Here is a 16,912-nt window from a genome sequence, read left to right as displayed (position 1 = left end):
TCAGTTCCTCCTCTTGAAAATTTGGTTGTGACCCTCTCCCAGCTTTCTGTCAAGCCCACCTAAAAAAGGGGCCGGAAAGGAAGCCAGTAGCGGGGCCTCCATGGCCAAGGGAAACCCCAGCTCTCATTATCCAGCCGGTTTAGACAGAGCTGGGGGAAGAGACAGAGGGGGTCTGAATACTTCTTGTCTCCAGGTAGGAGAGCCGTTTCAGTCTCCACCCAACTAGTGAGTCTTCTGTTAGAAAGAATCTGGATTTAATGCTAGAGAAAAAGTGGTTCCGAAGGCCTATGAGTTGCCCCCACCCCACCCCAGCTTCCACACTACTTGCTTCTCAGCTCAGCCAGTAGGAGAGCAGCCTCAACACCCCACAGCTGCTCTTAGAGGGTGTGCTTGTGATAACCAAATCCTAGGATAGAATCCACAAAGGATTCCTCTTCCATGTCATCCATTTTACAGATGGCAAGACTGAGGCCATCCAAGGCAGCAAAGGTACAGCCAGACGGAGCAGAGCCTGGATGAGAGGTAGGACCCAGGACTCCTCCTGCCCTTTCTTTCTGCCATGGATGGCTTTGTTATTGGGGTCCCAGAGCTCAGACGTGTACTTTAAGGAGTCCATCCCCCTTTCTTGCACCAGATGCAGAAAGTCAGATGTCTGTGCATTTTTCTGAAGAGAGGACATCCACAGCATTTGTTGGATTTCTAGATAGTTTGTATCTTCTTGCCCCAAAATATTTTAAGAAAAACAAACTAACAGCAGGCACTCATTGCTGGGTTCAGCTTGTTTCCATCCCTCCACCTGGAGGCAGGGAGCCCCTGCAGCCCCTTCCCCACTGGGAGGCAGGCCCCATCTTTAGTCTGGAAGTCTGCTGTCTCCATAGAGAAGGTAGGTCCCCCTCCATGTCTCTGACACGTTTTCCTATGCCCCGAGCAGGGGTGCTAACTCATGCTTACTCACATCTCCTCGAAGCTCATCCCACACAACCACCCTGATCCCAAGAATCCTGGGAACTTGGGGTGGAACTGCCAAGAGAAAATACTAGGATGCCACTGCCATTTCCGCCTCCCTCCTCATTGCTGCCTGAAATGCTGGGAAAGCTTTGGGATCATCTTGGGCAGCCTTCTCATTTCATAGAGGGGAAGATGAGCCCAGTAAAGGGAAGGACCATTCTCACATTCACACCTGTTCTAAAGGTAGGGCCACTGGATTCAGCAGAGGTCCCTCCTCCACCTGGAGGCCCCACATGGTTTAACTGTGAGGTTGAACATTTTGAGGGAGGAGCCTGTGTGCAGCAACGAGCCACTGGCTTGAGCATCTCCTGTGGGCCTCAGGCTATGAGCTCTCATCATCATGGGTACAGCTGACCCTGAGAACCATGAGAACCACACACAGATAGGCTCAGTAAACCAGGACTTTATAAAGAACATAAAAGGCCCAGTTCACTCACTGTTCATTCATGCATTCAACCAATTTGTATTAAGTTGTTATATACCAGGTACTAATGAAGAAACCAAATCCCTTACAATTATACAGTGGAAGTGACAAATAGATTCAAGGGATTAGATTTGATAGAGTGCCTGAAGAACTATGGACAGAGGACAGAGGTTCGTGACATTGTACAGGAGGCAGTGATTAAGACTATCCCCAAGAAAAATAAATGTAAAAAGGCAAAATGGTTGCCTGAGAAAAGAAGAAAAGTGAAAGGTAAAGGAGAAAAAGAAAGATATGCCCATCTGAATGCAGAATTCCAAAGAACAGCAAGGAGAGATAAGAAAGCCTTCCTCAGTGATCAATGCAAAGAAATAGAGGAAAACAATAGAATGAGAAAGACTAGAGATCTCTTCAAGAAAATTAGAGACACCAAAGGAACATTTCATGCAAAGATGAGCTCAATAAAGGACAGAAATGGTATGGGCCTAACAGAAGCAGAAGATACTAAGAAGAAGTGGCAAGAATACACAGAAGAACTGTACAAAAAAGATCTTCACGACCCAGATAACCACAATGCTGTGATCACTCACCTAAAACCAGACATCCTGGAGTACGAAGTCAAATGGGCCTTAGGAAGCATCACTATGAACAAAGCTAGTGGAGGTGATGGAATTCCAGTTGAGCTATTTGAAATCCTAAAAGATGATGCTGTGAAAGTGCTGCACTCAATATGCCAGAAAATTTGGAAAACTCAGCAGTGTACACAGGACTGGAAAAGGTCAGTTTTCATTCCAATCCCAAAGAAAGGCAAGGCCAAAGAATGCTCAACTACCACACAATTACGTTCATCTCACATGCTATCAAAGTAATGCTCAAAATTCTCCAAGCCAGGCTTCAACAGTACATGAACTGAGAACTTCCAGATGTTCAAGCTGGATTTAGAAAAGGCAGAGGAACCAGAGGTCAAACTGCCAACATCTGTTGGATCATCAAAAAAGCAAGAGAATTCCAGAAAAACATCTACTTCTGCTTTATTGACTATGCCAAAGCCTTTGGCTGTGTGGATCACAACAAACTGTGGAAAATTCTGAAAGAGATGGGAACACCAGATCACTTTACCTGCCTCCTGAGAAATCTGTATGCAGGTCAAGAAGCAACAGTTAGAACCAGATATGGAACAACAGACTGGTTCCAAATTGGGAAAGGAGTACATCAAAGCTGTATATTATCACCCTGCTTATTTAACTTATATGCAGAGTACATCATGCGAAATGCCAGACTGGATGAAGCACAAGCTGGAATCAAGATTGTCGGGAGAAATATCAATAACCTCAGATATGCAGATGACACCACCCTTATTGCAGGAAGTGAAGAAGAATTACAGAGCTTCTTCTCTTGATGAAAGTAAAAGAGGAAAGTGAAAAAGTTGACTTAAAACTCAACATTTAGAAAACTAAGATCATGACATCCAGTCTCATCACTTCATAGCAAATAATGGGGAAACAATGGAAACAGTGACAGACTTTATTTTGGGGGGGCTCCAAAATTACTGCAGATGGTGACTGTAGCCATGAAATTAAGAGATGCTTACTCCTTGGAAGAATAGCTATGCCCAACCTAGACAGCATATTAAAAAGCAGAGACATTACTTTGCCAACAAAGGTCTGTCTAGTCAAGTCTATGGTTTTTCCAGGAGTCATGTATGGATGTGAGAGTTGGACCATAAAAAAAGCTGAATACTGAAGAATTGATGTTTTTAAACTGTGGTATTGGAAAAGACTCTTGAGAATCCCTTGGACTGCAAGGAGATCCAGTCAATCTGAAAGGATGTCAGTCCTGAGTGTTCATTGGAAGGACTGATGCTGAAGCTGAAGCTCCAATACTTTGGCTACCTGATGCGAAGAGCTGACTCATTAGAAAAGACCCTGATTCTGGGAAAGATTGAAAGCAGGAGGAGAAGGGCATGACAGAGGATGAGATGGTTGGATGGCATCACCAATTCAATGAAGATGAGCCTGAGCAAGCTCCAGGAGTTGGTGATGGACAGGGAAGCCTAGCATGCTGCAGTCCATGGGGTTACAAAGAGTCAGACAACCGAGTGACTGAACTGAACTGAGTGAAACAATAATAACCAAGAAAGACTGTGATATCTTGAGACTCACACTCTGGCAGAATAACAGCATGACCAAGCTTCCACTATAGGAGGAGAACTATGTGTGATTCCTTATGGAGTTTACAGCAGCATAATTATATCCAGCATCCTTGAGACGATGTACAGTGAGGCCTCCTATTAACTCCCAATTTCTTCTCTTCTTTCAGTTCTTGGTGAAATCCTTAGCCCCAAGTAGCTGATGAAACCCTTCTTCCCTCCCATCTGTCCCTCCTTCCTTTAGGGCTTAATATGTACCATACGCTAGAGGAGATGCTGGGAATGCAGACAGGGTTCTAGGAAGGAAGCAGACTGGACATCAGATCATTATAAGGCAATGTGACTGTATTTTGGTGATGTGCAAGCCTGGGGTATCATGGGAGCTCAGAAGAGGGGGCCCTAGCTCACACTGGGGCATCTTTAGTATATACATATTTTTTTCAAACTTCAAATTTTTAATTTTGTATTGGGTTACAGCCGATCAACAATGTTGTGGTTGTTTCAGGTGAACAGAGAAGGGACTCGGCCATCCATACACATTATCCGTTCTCCCCTGAGGCGCCGCTCCCCTCCAGGCTGGCGCATCAGATTGAGCAGAGTTAAATGTGCTCCACAGTAGGTCCTTGTTGGCATTCTGGAGCATCTTAGTCAGCTTCTGCAGGAAGTGAAGCCGGAGCACCTTCTTTCACTTTGCTGAGCATCTGCTGAGTTCTAGACACTGTGCTGGGGGCTGGGCCCAGAGTAGTGAGGCCAGGCCAGACCCTTCCCATGTGCACCTCTCCTCCTAGGGGGCCAGCCTTCATCACCCAGTCCCAGTGGATATTTCTGCTTGTGCTGTATAGCTTCTGGGCCCTCTTCCCTACACCCACGGTTTGCCTGCTGGCCTATTTGATCTGCGATGGACTGTCTCATTTACCTTCAAAAAGCCTCCTCACTCATGGAAGAGGATGCTCATTTTCTGCCCTCAGAACTACTTAGAGTCTGGTCTTCACCTACCAGATTTCCGGTGTCCCCTACCTCCTCGAGCACAGAGCTGAGGGCTGTCTGCCTGCCACTGCACATACCCTGCAGAGGGTCTGGCCCACTCACCCCTGCACAAGGAATCCTAGAGAGCCCACCCTGTCCCACTCAGAGCTACCTCTGTTGCTTATATTGCAAGGGCAGGAGGAGACCATGTGTAAACACAAGAAGAGTGACTTCTAGATCGAATCCAAAGGAAGCAGTTCCTCCACTGTACAGATACATGTTTCCTATGCCTCCCTGTGTCAGCTCTGTGCCCTGAGCTGGTGGTGCTGGGGTCTTAAATCTTGTGGCCCCTACATGCTATTGTGTGCATGTGTGTTCAGTCGCTCAGTCTTAACCAGCTTTTGTGACCCCATGGACTGTAGCCCAGCAGGCTCCTCTGTCCATGGGATTTTCCAGGCAAGGATGGTGGAGTGGGTTGCCACTTCCTCCCCCAGGAGATCTTCTCCACCCAGGGATCAAACCCGAGTCTCCGGTGTCTCCTGCCTTAGCTGGTGGATTCGTCACCACTGAGTCGCCCATTAGTGCAATTCAAAAGTAAAATTAATTGAAACTGTTAAATGTAATTCAGGTACACGGAGGTTTAAATAGCATAAGCAATATAGCCACTGTACTTAGCAAAAAGTATTTGATATTTTTTATATAAGCCTTTTTATTCCAAACCAAATTTCAATGAAAAAAAAAAAAGATCAATTTCTCACTCTTGGGTTTCCCTATTGTTCAAGTCGAGCAACAGAATCAAAATTAAAATTTGGGTTTGTACCCACAGAGAAAGTGTCTGGTGGTCGAAGTACAAACACTATTCGCTGTAAATCTGCTGTGCAACCCTGAGCAAGTCATTTCAACTCTCTGTTTTAATCTCCCCATCTATAAAATCAAGATAATACCTGACTTGTGGGACTAGCAAGTGAAAAAAGGAAAGTGAGGGTGCTTTTACATGGTTATCATTTGACCACTTGTTTGTTTTTTTTTTATTGGTTGCCTTCTTTGAATCACTCGGTATTGGAGCCTGGGATTAAAAAGCAGAATACTGCCCACATGAGAGGGGTCCCTTCTCATTGTCTTAATCTCATAGGGACACCTAGTTTCCAAGAACTGAGGAACGGTGTCCCTATAGGGGGCTCACTGGGAGGTAAAGTGTCTACACGTCAGGCTTAAGATGTCTACACTTCAGTAGAAATACACTTTTCAAGGGCCCCGGAGTTTGTTCCTAGGTTTGGGATGAAAGGAACAATAGGCAGGTTTACCTTCAAAAGGCAGTGCTCACTTCTGTAGCTTTCTCACTCCATCCGGAGCCACCGCTTTGAATTATACATGAGGCGCTTGCAGGAGCTGTGATGATTTTTCAAATATTTCTCTAATTGATGAGAAGGGCTTTGATAAATTGCTGTAGAACCAGGAGCATCTGATCACAAGGAATTCTGTCTTGTTCCTCCTTGACAGATGTTTACTTGACTTAAAGGGAGAGCAGGGTCCAAAGGAACTACTTTTCTCTCCTGGAACTTTTATTCTATTGAGGGAAAATAATTCTATGAAATGCTATGGTTTTGTTTTTAAATCCAAACATGAGGAGTTCTCCAAGATCTGCGGTCTTGTGCCTGCCACGTTCAGATGAAGGACTTGAGAGCTCAGAGTGGAAGGGCAAGATCCCTGGGCAGCATGAATTCTTGCTTCCCCATCACGTCCTCATGGCTGCTGAAGGTGGAGAGACAAAATACCAAAGAATCACCTTTCTGCACTACCCAGAAAATGGTCCATATGACATAGTTCTGGATTCTCGCTGGAACTTAAAAGGAAACTTTCACAATATCCAGAGCCCTCAGTGTCCTGCAAATGAAGGAGAAGGAGTTCCTCAAACTCCTTGCATCAGGAACCCAGTGAGGTAGCACCAACCTTGACTTCCAGGTGGAGTAGTACATCTACAAAAGGAAGAAGGATGGTGCCTCCATCATAAATCTGAAGGAGACCTGGCCGAAGCTTATGCACATGGCTTATGCCACTGATAACTCAACTGAGAGTTGAGTTATCAAGATGCGACTGAAAACTCAACTGATGACCCCGTGTCATATCCTCTGGGAATACTGGCCAACAAATTTGCTGCTGCCCCTCGAGCCCCTCCTACTGCTGGCTGCTTCACTCCTGGAACTTTCACTAACCTGATCAGGGCAGCCTTCTGGTGGTTACTGATCCCTGGGCTGACCACCAGAGTCTCACAGAAGCCCCTTACACTAACCTGCCAACCACTGCTCTGTATAATACAAACACTCCTCTGTGCTCTGTGGCTGCCGCCATCCCGTGCAACGATAAGAGAGCTCACTCAGTGGATCTGATGTGGTGGCTGTTTGCCCAGGAAGTTCTGCATATGCATGGCATCTCCAGTGAATCCCCATGGAAGGTCATGCCTCATCTCTGCTTCTGCAGAGATTCTGAAAAGACTGCAAAGGAAGAGCAGGCAGTAACTGACAAGACTGTGACCAAGGAGGAATTTTCACTGCTCCAGCTCTGCAACCTGAGTTGGGGGTCTGAAGGCATGCAGGTGCCCTCTGAGACTATTCGACTCCCCTGTGAAGACTGGAGTGCTCAGCCTGCTGCTGAAAACTGCTCAGACCACCGAATGGGTAGGAACAACCACTGAGTGGTCTTAAACTGTTCTTCCTCAAACTCTCAAAATGGAAATGGGTTTATGGCAAATAGTTTTTTTTTGAAAAAAATCACCTAAGAGCCAGGATACATGGGCACCAACCCCCAAGAACATCGGGATAGACCTGAGCCACAGACCAAAGCAGTGGCCTGCAGAGCCAGGCATTAATTTCTGCTTGCTGGCTTGTGATGGGGTCCAAGGGCCCCAGGGGAGGGCATCAGAGAGGTGGAGTTGGGGGAAGAGTGAGGGAAGATGGGCACTAACCTGGGGCCTTGAGCAATGACTTTTGCTAATGCTTTGGAGATATTTCACTACTTTCCAAGATGTGTCTCCCCTAGCACTGTTCTTAATGAACACCTCCCTAGCTCCTCTCCCTAAAAGAGTACCCCTGACTCTTAGCATGACATTTCAAACCCTTTTCCATCCCATTCCAACCCACTTCTCCCACGTTATCCCCCTCACTCCTCCCCATTCACCATCCCCCTGAGTTCTAGCCCCTTCCCGTCCATTACTTACGTAAGTCACACTCCTTCCATGAAGTCTGGCCTGACTCTACTCTCATTCTGGACTCTACACTTGGTCATCACTTCCTCCATATTGTCACAACACTGTCACAAAGGTCTGATCTAAAATTTAGTGTATCCCATTGTGATTTTTGTAACCTGTGTTAGACATGAACCTGCATATGACATTAGTCTAACCAGGGAGATTTATTTGGCTCTTGTTCTCACCAGCTATTGTGGGACATGAGGTCACCTCCCCTCCCCAACTTCTCCAGTTATTTCCACTGTGATTAGAGTACAGTTATTGTGAGTTATTGAAGGGGAATCTCCTTCCCCCTAGCTCTTGCTTCAGTGCTGAGCAACCTCTACTAGCCTAACACTCTACACCCACCTTGTCTGGCGAGTGTGTGAGAAGGAAATGGACATGCAGGGCATCTTAGTCCATTCAGGCTGCTATAACAAAGACACCTGAAACTGGCTGGCTTAACATCAAACATTATTTATCACAGTTCTGAAGCCTGGAAAGCCCAAGATCAAGCTACCAGCAGATTCAGAGCCTGGTGAGAACCTGCTTCCCAGTTCATAGAAGGCCATCTTCTTACTGTGTCCTCACATGGTAGAAAGGGGTCTCCTTTACAAGGGCACTAATCCCCATTCATGATGACTCCATCCTCATGACCCAATCACCTCTCAAAGGCCTCACTTCCGAACAACATCACATTGGGAATTAGGTTTCAACAAGTGCATTTCGGGGAGACACAAACATTCAGTCTCTAGCAACAGGGACTTCTTTTCTTCTTGCTACTTTGAAATCTATCATCTGCAGAGAGCACATCCCTACAAGCCACAGGTTTTGCAGAGGCTGGCTAGTGTAACAGAGCCTGTGTTTTTCAAAACTACTATGATTAGATGGTTGAGTACCATACCAGGTGTGTTAGCGAGCCTCCCATCTAAAGCAAATTAATGTTCACCAAGTTGGCTTTGTCAGGATCAACGGCTACTGCCTGATCCCTTCCTGAGCAATGGGGGAAGACAGGGGGTGTTATTTTTAAGTCCCCTCAAACTTCCAAAGTCATAGATCCCATAGATACTGAAAGGGTAAAAAGAGAACACTATAAATGAGTTTATGCACATAAATTCAATAACTTAAAAGAAATGGACTTATTACTTGAAAGCAATAAATGACTAAAAGTCACCTAGGAAGAAATAGATAATGAGAATAGTCCTATATTTATTAAATAAGAAGAGTTTGTCATTCAAACTCCAGGCCAAGATAATTTTATTGCCATATTCTGCCAGATATTTAAAGAAAAATTATACTGACTGTATATAATAATTTCCAAAAAATAGAAGGAATAACCTCTTGACTCATTTGATAAGGCCGTCACTACCCCAAAGTCAAAATCATGCAAAAACAGCACTAGAAGAAAAAGCTATACACCAGTACCCCACATGAACATGCAAATATATTCAAGGAAATATTAGCAAAATATATTAAAAAATAATACATGACCACAGAATTGGATTTATTTCAGGAATGGAGATTAGTTAAATGTTTTAAAACTAATGAACACAAGCTATAATATTAATAGGTTAAATAATAAAAGCCACACAATCATATCAATCGGTGCAGAAAAAATTTAACAAAATTCAACATACATTTGTGACAAAAGTTTCAGCAAACAATGATTAGAGGAGAACTTCCTTAACTTGATTTAGAGTATCTACAAAAATTTCATGGCTAACATAAAATTCAATAATGAAGGATTGAATGCTTGCCTTCCCAAAACAGAGAACAAGGCAAAGTTGTTCATTCTCGCAGCTGCTACGCAGTATCATACTGGAAGCCCTAGCGCAATAAGGCAAGAAAAACAGATAAAAGGCATACAGATTTTAAAGGAAGAACTAAAACTATCCCTATTCACAGGCAACATGACCAAAGGAAAAAAAAAATCACAAAGAATCTACAAAAAAACAAAACAAAAATACTTATTATTGAGTTTAGCAAGGTTGCACGATATAAGGTCAACATGAAAAAATCTATCATATTTTTATATGCTGGTAATAAGCAATTGGAAGCCAGAATTTTAAAAATCGATACCATGTACAACATTTAATTACTTATGTACAAAGTTCCCCCAAATTAAATAAATCTAAGAAAACATCTTCAGGACTTGCATGATAAACACTACAAAATGCTTATTAAAGGAATAACATCTAAATAAGTGGAGAGACATACTGTGCTTCTGGATTGAAAGCCTCAATATGGTTAAGAAGTCAGTTTTCCCTCAAATTGTTCTATAGATTTAAGGCACTCCCAATCAAAATCCCAGCAGAATGTTTTGTAGATATGGACAAGCTGATTCTAAAATTTATAGAAAAAGGAACTAGAATAGCCATAACAAATTTGAAAAAAAAAAAAAGATTTAGAGAAGTGACACTACCCCATTTTAAAGCTCCAGTAATCAAGTGAAGACTCTTTAAAGTCCCTTGGACTTCAGGGAGATTAAAGCAGTTAATCCTAAAGGAAATTAACCTTGAATATTCATTGGAGGGACTGATGCCAAAGATGAAGCTCAATACCATGGCCACCGGATGCAAAGACCTGACTCACTGGAAAAGACCCTGATGCTGGGAAAGATTGAGGGCAGGAAGGGAAGCGGGTGACAGGATGAGATGGTTAGATAGCATCGCTGACTCAATGGACATGAGTTTGAGCAAACTCTGGGACATAGTGAAGCACAGGGAAGTCTGGTGTCCAAGGGGTCACAGAGAGTCGAACACGACTTAGAGACTGAACAACAACAAAATCAAGACTGCTGGGCCTTGGTAACAAGTAAATTGATAAAACATAATAAATAACCCAGAAGTAGATACAAATATGACCAACTGATTTTTGATAAATTCAATAGAGATGAGATTATCTCTGTAAGAAGTAGCAATGGAACAATTCAATATCCATTGCAAAATACAAAATGAAACAAAAAAAAAACAAGTTCACACATTCTTTACACAAAACGGATTATAGATCTAAATTAAAATGATTAAACCTTTAGAAGAAAACATCAGGGAACATCTTCATGACCTTGAGTCAGGCAGAGTTCTTAGAAGTGACATTAAAAGCATCATTCATTAAAGAAACGAGTTGATGAATGGGCCTTCATTAAAGCTTTTTTCCCATGAAAGACACTGTTAAGAAAATGAAAAGATGAACTACAGACTGAGAGACAATATTTGTAAACCACATACCTGACAAAGGACTTGTATCCAGAATACACAAATAACTCTCAAAGCTCAACAGAAGGAACATAAATGACCCAATAAAAAAATTGGGCAAGCAATTGAGACATTTCCCCAAAGAAGACACACAGATGGCCAATAAGTTCATGAAATTCAAAATAAAATAAACATCCAAGATACCATCAGAATCTATCAGAATGGCAAAAACAAAAAACAAACAAAATCCCACAAATGCTGGTGAGTATATGGAGCAACTGGAACGCTATATATTGCTGGAGAGAATGCAAAAATGAACAGCCATTCTGGAAAACAGTTCAGTACTTTCTTTTAAAGTTAAACATACACATACCACATGACCTAGTGATTCATTACTGGGCATTTACTCAAGAGAAATAAAAATGTGTTCATGCAAATAGCACTCCATTTATAATTGCCCCAAATGGAAACAGCCTAAATGTCCTTCCGTGGGTGAATGGATAAACACACTGTGATCCATTTAAACACTGGAATACTAAGTACTCAGCAATAACAAAGAAGGGGTTTTAATGCACGTCGCAACATGAGCTCATCTCAAAGGCATTAGGCCGAGCAAAAAGCTACCTCATAAGTTTACATGTGGTCTGATTGCACTTCTATGACATTCTGGAAAAGGCAAACTATGGAGAAGGAGAGTAGATCAGTGGTTGCATGGGATACAGGTACGGGGTGACAAAAAGCAGCACACAAGGAATTCTGTGGGGGGATGAGTGATGGAACTGCTCTCTATCTTAATTGTGATGGTGATTACATAAATCTATACTCGTATAACTATATTCACACACGCACATACGATCCCAGCAGTATTCCCCACCAGCCTGTGATGGTCACGTTAGCTCCATTTTTATCCAGCCCTCCCAAGAAGGGCTGCTTCCAGTGGACTCCTTGTTCCAAAGGTTCCATGAAGACCTCTCAGCACAGCCACTGCTCCCAAGGCCCACCTAGCAAAGCTTCCCAGGAGGTGGTCTTCCTAGGCTGGCCCAGAGTCTGGCACTACCTCCGGCCCTCAGCACTGCCACCAGCACCGCCAAGCACCCAGCCATCAGGCAAGTCTGCCAGTGCTGAGGTGCTGCACTGGGAGATGCCCCTTCTAAGCCCCTGGGCAGCAGGAGAAACTATACTTTGCACTAAAGGGAAAAAGAGATCTGTCCCATTTTCTGCATCACACCTTCACAAAGACGTTGCAAAGTGCTCCCAACTTATGAACATTTTTGTAGAAACAGCTCATTCATTTTTACTTCCAGTAACAGCTGAGCCCTTACCCCCATTTTTTTCATTCTCTGCCCCAAGACGCTGGGCTGAGATGAGTGGAAGATGCCAAATTGTAACTCAGGCTCAGATCTCCCTCCAACCCCTGAGGCTTCCTCTTCCTTTAGGATCACTGGGGTCCCAGGAAACAGAGGATCTCCCAAAGGCATGCATACCCTAATCACTGGAACCTTAGAATGGGTTATGTTACATGGCAAAAATGACTTCAGTTCAGTTCAGTCGCTCAGTTGTGTCTGACTCTTTGTGACTTAGCAGGCATAATTAAGGTTATGGGCTTAAAACATGGAGAGTATCTGAATTAGTTGGGTGGGCCTGCTCTAATCGTGTGAGCTTAAAAAGCAGAGAACTTTCTCAAGTGGAGACAGAAGAACTGAGGCAGAAGAAGCCGAAGAGATCGGATCATGAAAAGAATTTGCTGTGTCATTGCTGGCTTTGAAGACAGAGCAGGCAATGGGGTGAGGAAAGTAGGGGGTCTTACCAGGCTGACGGAGATCTCCCACAACACCCAGGAGGGAACAGGAGCTCAGTGGGGAAATCACAAAGGACAGAACTGGGTGAGGCTGGGACCAGAGTCTCCCCCAGCACCTCCAGAGAAGAGTCCTGGCCCACCCACTGACCTTGGCTTTGTGAGACCTGGATTGGAGAAACCTCCCCAGCTCACCCAGACTTCTGACACACAGAACTATGAACTGATAAACTCAAGTTGTTTTTGAGCCCCTAAGCTTGCAATTGTTTTTATGACAGCGATAGAAAACAGCTGCAGTCATCATGCAAATAAACTCCCAGCGGGCCCTTCCAACACACCCAGACATGACTGAACCCCCACTCTGGAGTCAACCTGGGGCCCCTCTGGAATGTCTGCTGTCTCTTCTGTATGTTTCATCTCCTGGTTCAGCAGCCTTGTCCCCGGCAAAAGGGCAGGGGCAGCAGGAGCTGGCAGACGCGTCCCATAATCAGCCACAAAGGAACCCTCACAGAGCCCAAGAATTATTTAATTTGAGCAAATGCATTCTAACTCCTCCTTCACAAGCCCACCCCAGATGGTTCATGGCTTCAAATTGAGGCAACCATACAAGCTCCCTATTAGCCTCCTGTAAGTCCCTTCTAGAATGCAGGCAGATTGTAAACAGTGACCAAGGAGAAATGGGGCAGGCTTAACCTACCTCCTCTGGGACCCAGAGCCAGCCCTGTGTCCCTTCCTTGGTTCAGTTTTCCTCTGCTGGAACATGACGGGGAAGCCCAGATGGGCCCCAAATTCCTTCCAGCCTTAGGGATCTAGAAATAGAAGATGCCCCAACCCCCACCATCACCACCACCAGGCTGTGTTGGCTCCTGAAAAGGAAACACTGGCTCCGCCGGGAAGTGGCAAGGAGCCCACTCCAGCAGGAGCCCTTCCGAAACAGAAGTCAGGAATGGAACATCCCAGGACGTGTTTGAGTATCTATTCAGTGTTACAGCAGAATCACGTCCCCCAAAAGATGTAATGGAGAACCAACTCCTAGAATCTGTCAATGTGATCTTATTTGGAAAAAGGGTCTTTGCAGAGGGAATCAAGTTAAGGTTATTGCAGTGGGCCCAAGTCCAGTGTGGTTGGTGTCCTTATAAGAAAGGAAAGACAGAGACACAGGAGGGAGATGACCACTTGAGGGCAGAGGTGGAAACTGAAGTGATGCACCTATGATCCAAGGAACTCCAAGGATTGACGGCCACCATCCCTGGAAGTTAGCAAGAAGCAAGGAAGGATTCTCCCCTGCAGGTGTCAGAAGGAGCACGGTCCTGTCGGCATCTGGATTTCAGATGTCTCCCCTCCAGAACTGTCAGAGTGACTTCTTATGATTTCAAAGCCAGCTAGTTTGTTGTCTTTTGTTATTAAGCATCCTTAATAAACTACTGAATCCAGTTGGCCAGTAAATATTTATTGAACGACGTGTCAGGCAGTGGCCGGGGCACTGCAGATAGAGGAGGAACCCAAACAGATGAAAGTTTCCATCCCCGGGACATTTTCATTGAACTATTGTTCCGAGGGAACAAGGAATTTGTTGAAAGGTATGGTTAGGAGTTAGAGAGCGTCCATAGCGTCCTTGATTTATTTGGAATGAGATGTCCTGTGCTATTTTTCTGGTCATTTTCCAAATAGAAGCACAGAATTTTAGAGCTGGAAAGGACCTTTGCTATTTCTCTAGGCAAAAGTCATGATGTCTCTAGTCTGGGAACTAAAGTTTAGAGAGAGGAGGTGCTGGGACCAAGCCAACGCTCCAAGCGGGGATCACGCATGCCCAGGGCTCCAGTCTGTGTGGATCTTGGGCTGGGAATGAGGTCCATGTGGACCACGGAGTGGTGGGGCTCAGGGAATGGGGTTTTCTGGGACCCAGTGTTGGGGACTCCCAGGGTGCTGTGAGTTCGGGGCTTGCTGAGACAACCAGGAGGCTCTTCAGTGGTGAAGTATCCATACATACTTCTCTTAACATGATAATATTAATCTGTATCCCATCTGTATGGATAACCGGAACTCCTCTTAAACAGTTGTTTTTTCTTATCTGCCTGTCCCTGTTCCCTACCCCTCATCCACCAAAGCTGTCCGAAGGACCTTCCTAAATACAGGTCTGTGGAGCGCGCTCAGCTTCACACTATCTGGTGGCTTTGCATTCCTTTTACGAGGAAGAACCAGCCCTAGCCCGCCCTACGGTGTCCCCCATCCCCTCCATGCTCTGAGCGCTCGTCCCCCCACTCTGAGCTTCAGTGACCTGGGTCTTCTTCGGCCTGCCCACTGTGCTATGCTTCTCCCTGCCACAGCGCCTTTGGACAAGCCACATCCTCTGCCAAAGGCATTTCTTCCTCTGTCTCCTCTTCTCCTATTTATCTCTCATCCTCTAGGGCTTGGTTCAGAGTTCACTTTCTCATGGCGTCCTCTTCTCCAGGTTAGTTCAGTTTTGTTTCTTCACATTTGTCTCACATCAGCCTGTATTGTCCTTTCTAGTATTTTCTCATCTTATTCTTATATAGTCACGTATGTAGATGTCTGCCTACTAATCAGGCTTTAAGAGTTGGGAGAGCAAGGATGTTTCTCCTTTGCTCATCATTTATTCCAGCCCCTAGCACAGACTGGAACATGGCAGGAACTCAGTGAAGATGTTACTGAATGAATGAATGACTCCCTTCCCCACTCCCTGCCAGAGAAGGCAGCTTTTCCTGTATGCTACCAGTGCTCCTGGGTAACTACCAAAATACCTCTGGTTATTATCCCCAACTAGTTTCAAGATATCACATTTGTACTCAGGCTCATACACACACACATCCCTTAGAAGCAGCCATTGCTCACAATGCTTTTGATTGACCTTTTCATCATAGGCTCACATGATGCCCAGGGTGAGTCTCTGAGCTGCCCAAGGTGGTGGGAAGAAATCAGTGGAGAAAGAGATTGGAAATGTGCCTGGGGGGGTCCCAGTGCTTTATCCTAGTGCTAGAGGAGTCTTGCTGGTATTTAGCAGGAGAATTCTATGCTTTGAGGACTCCCCAAATGCTCAGACATGCAAGCACATGAAGCTCTTTCTGGAGGTCAATGTTCCTATTTGAACTGAGTCCCTGAATGAGGACTGGGGTGGACAAGGAAGGGGCCTGGAGTGGGGATGGGTTGGCTGGGAAAGACCCACCAGCACTTAAGTGGCAGAGCTGAGGCCGAGCTCTCAGTGTTTTAGTGAGATGCCTCTTTCAATCATCAGCTAACTTGTCTCCCCTGGGACTTCTTAAACCACTTCTCTCTTTATGGCATGTAAAGAAGAGAGAGTGAGGATCGACCATATATCACTGGAAAGACAGGGAGGAATGGTTCAGGGAGCTTTGACACACAGCTGCAAGATGAGGACCCACAGGCAAGGTCGGGCGGGGGAACTGCACAGGCGTGGGAGCGAATGGCCCCAGGCACAGACCCACCCCTGTTCTCCTGTGGATCAGCTTCTTTGGGGCCCTGGAGGGCAGGGCACAGGCTTCCTGCTGTCCACAGACTGCCCCAGCTGTGCCTTGGAGAGGACTCAACTTCCAAAGTGCTTATAGAGGGCGTGTGGGCCCTTAGAGAGCCAACTTGGCTGTGATATCGAACAGTCCTTCCCCAGTACTTGGCTTCAGTTCTCCCATCCCCTAGAGAAGACATTGGAACTCAACAACCACACCCAAGCCTCCCAGCACTGAGTTCCTAGGGCTGAAGACATGGCTCCTGGGCCCCTCCCCTGGCTCTGTGTTTACAGAATAGAAAGCCGGATCACTTCTCTCCAATGGCCACCGGAGTAGGGGAGCACTGGTGGATACTGATACCATGCCCTGAGTTCAACATCCATCTGTGCCCCTTCCAAGTCACCTGACCCTGACCAAGTCACTTAAGTACAGCTTCTGTCTCTGAAATAGCGAAACTAGCATCTTCGTCCTGTGGTTATTTGAGGGTGAGCAAGGCAGTGCATGTCACATGATGTGCCAAACCCAAAGGACCACACAGAGGGTGCTTCCCTTTCTGGATAGGAAGCGTTGCCCATTCTACAGGCTTTGGGTTTCTGTGGGCTTTGTGGCTAGCCTGGGCGTGCTTCACCCAGGTAGCAACGCTGCAAGCAGGCAGAACCCTGCAGAAATGCCTG

The 16,912-nt window shown here is 45.3% G+C and overlaps 1 pseudogene; it reads left to right on the top strand.

Moving 5' to 3' along the window:
• Positions 1–6,672: 6,672 nt before the first annotated feature.
• LOC113885388 lies at positions 6,673–7,246 on the top strand (annotated as a pseudogene).
• Positions 7,247–16,912: the final 9,666 nt, after the last annotated feature.

This window comes from Bos indicus x Bos taurus, chromosome 28, assembly GCF_003369695.1.
Source record: "Bos indicus x Bos taurus breed Angus x Brahman F1 hybrid chromosome 28, Bos_hybrid_MaternalHap_v2.0, whole genome shotgun sequence".
Taxonomy (NCBI): domain Eukaryota; kingdom Metazoa; phylum Chordata; class Mammalia; order Artiodactyla; family Bovidae; genus Bos; species Bos indicus x Bos taurus.
Note: the sequence above shows the minus strand (reverse complement) of the source record. Positions and strands in the feature narration are given on the sequence as shown.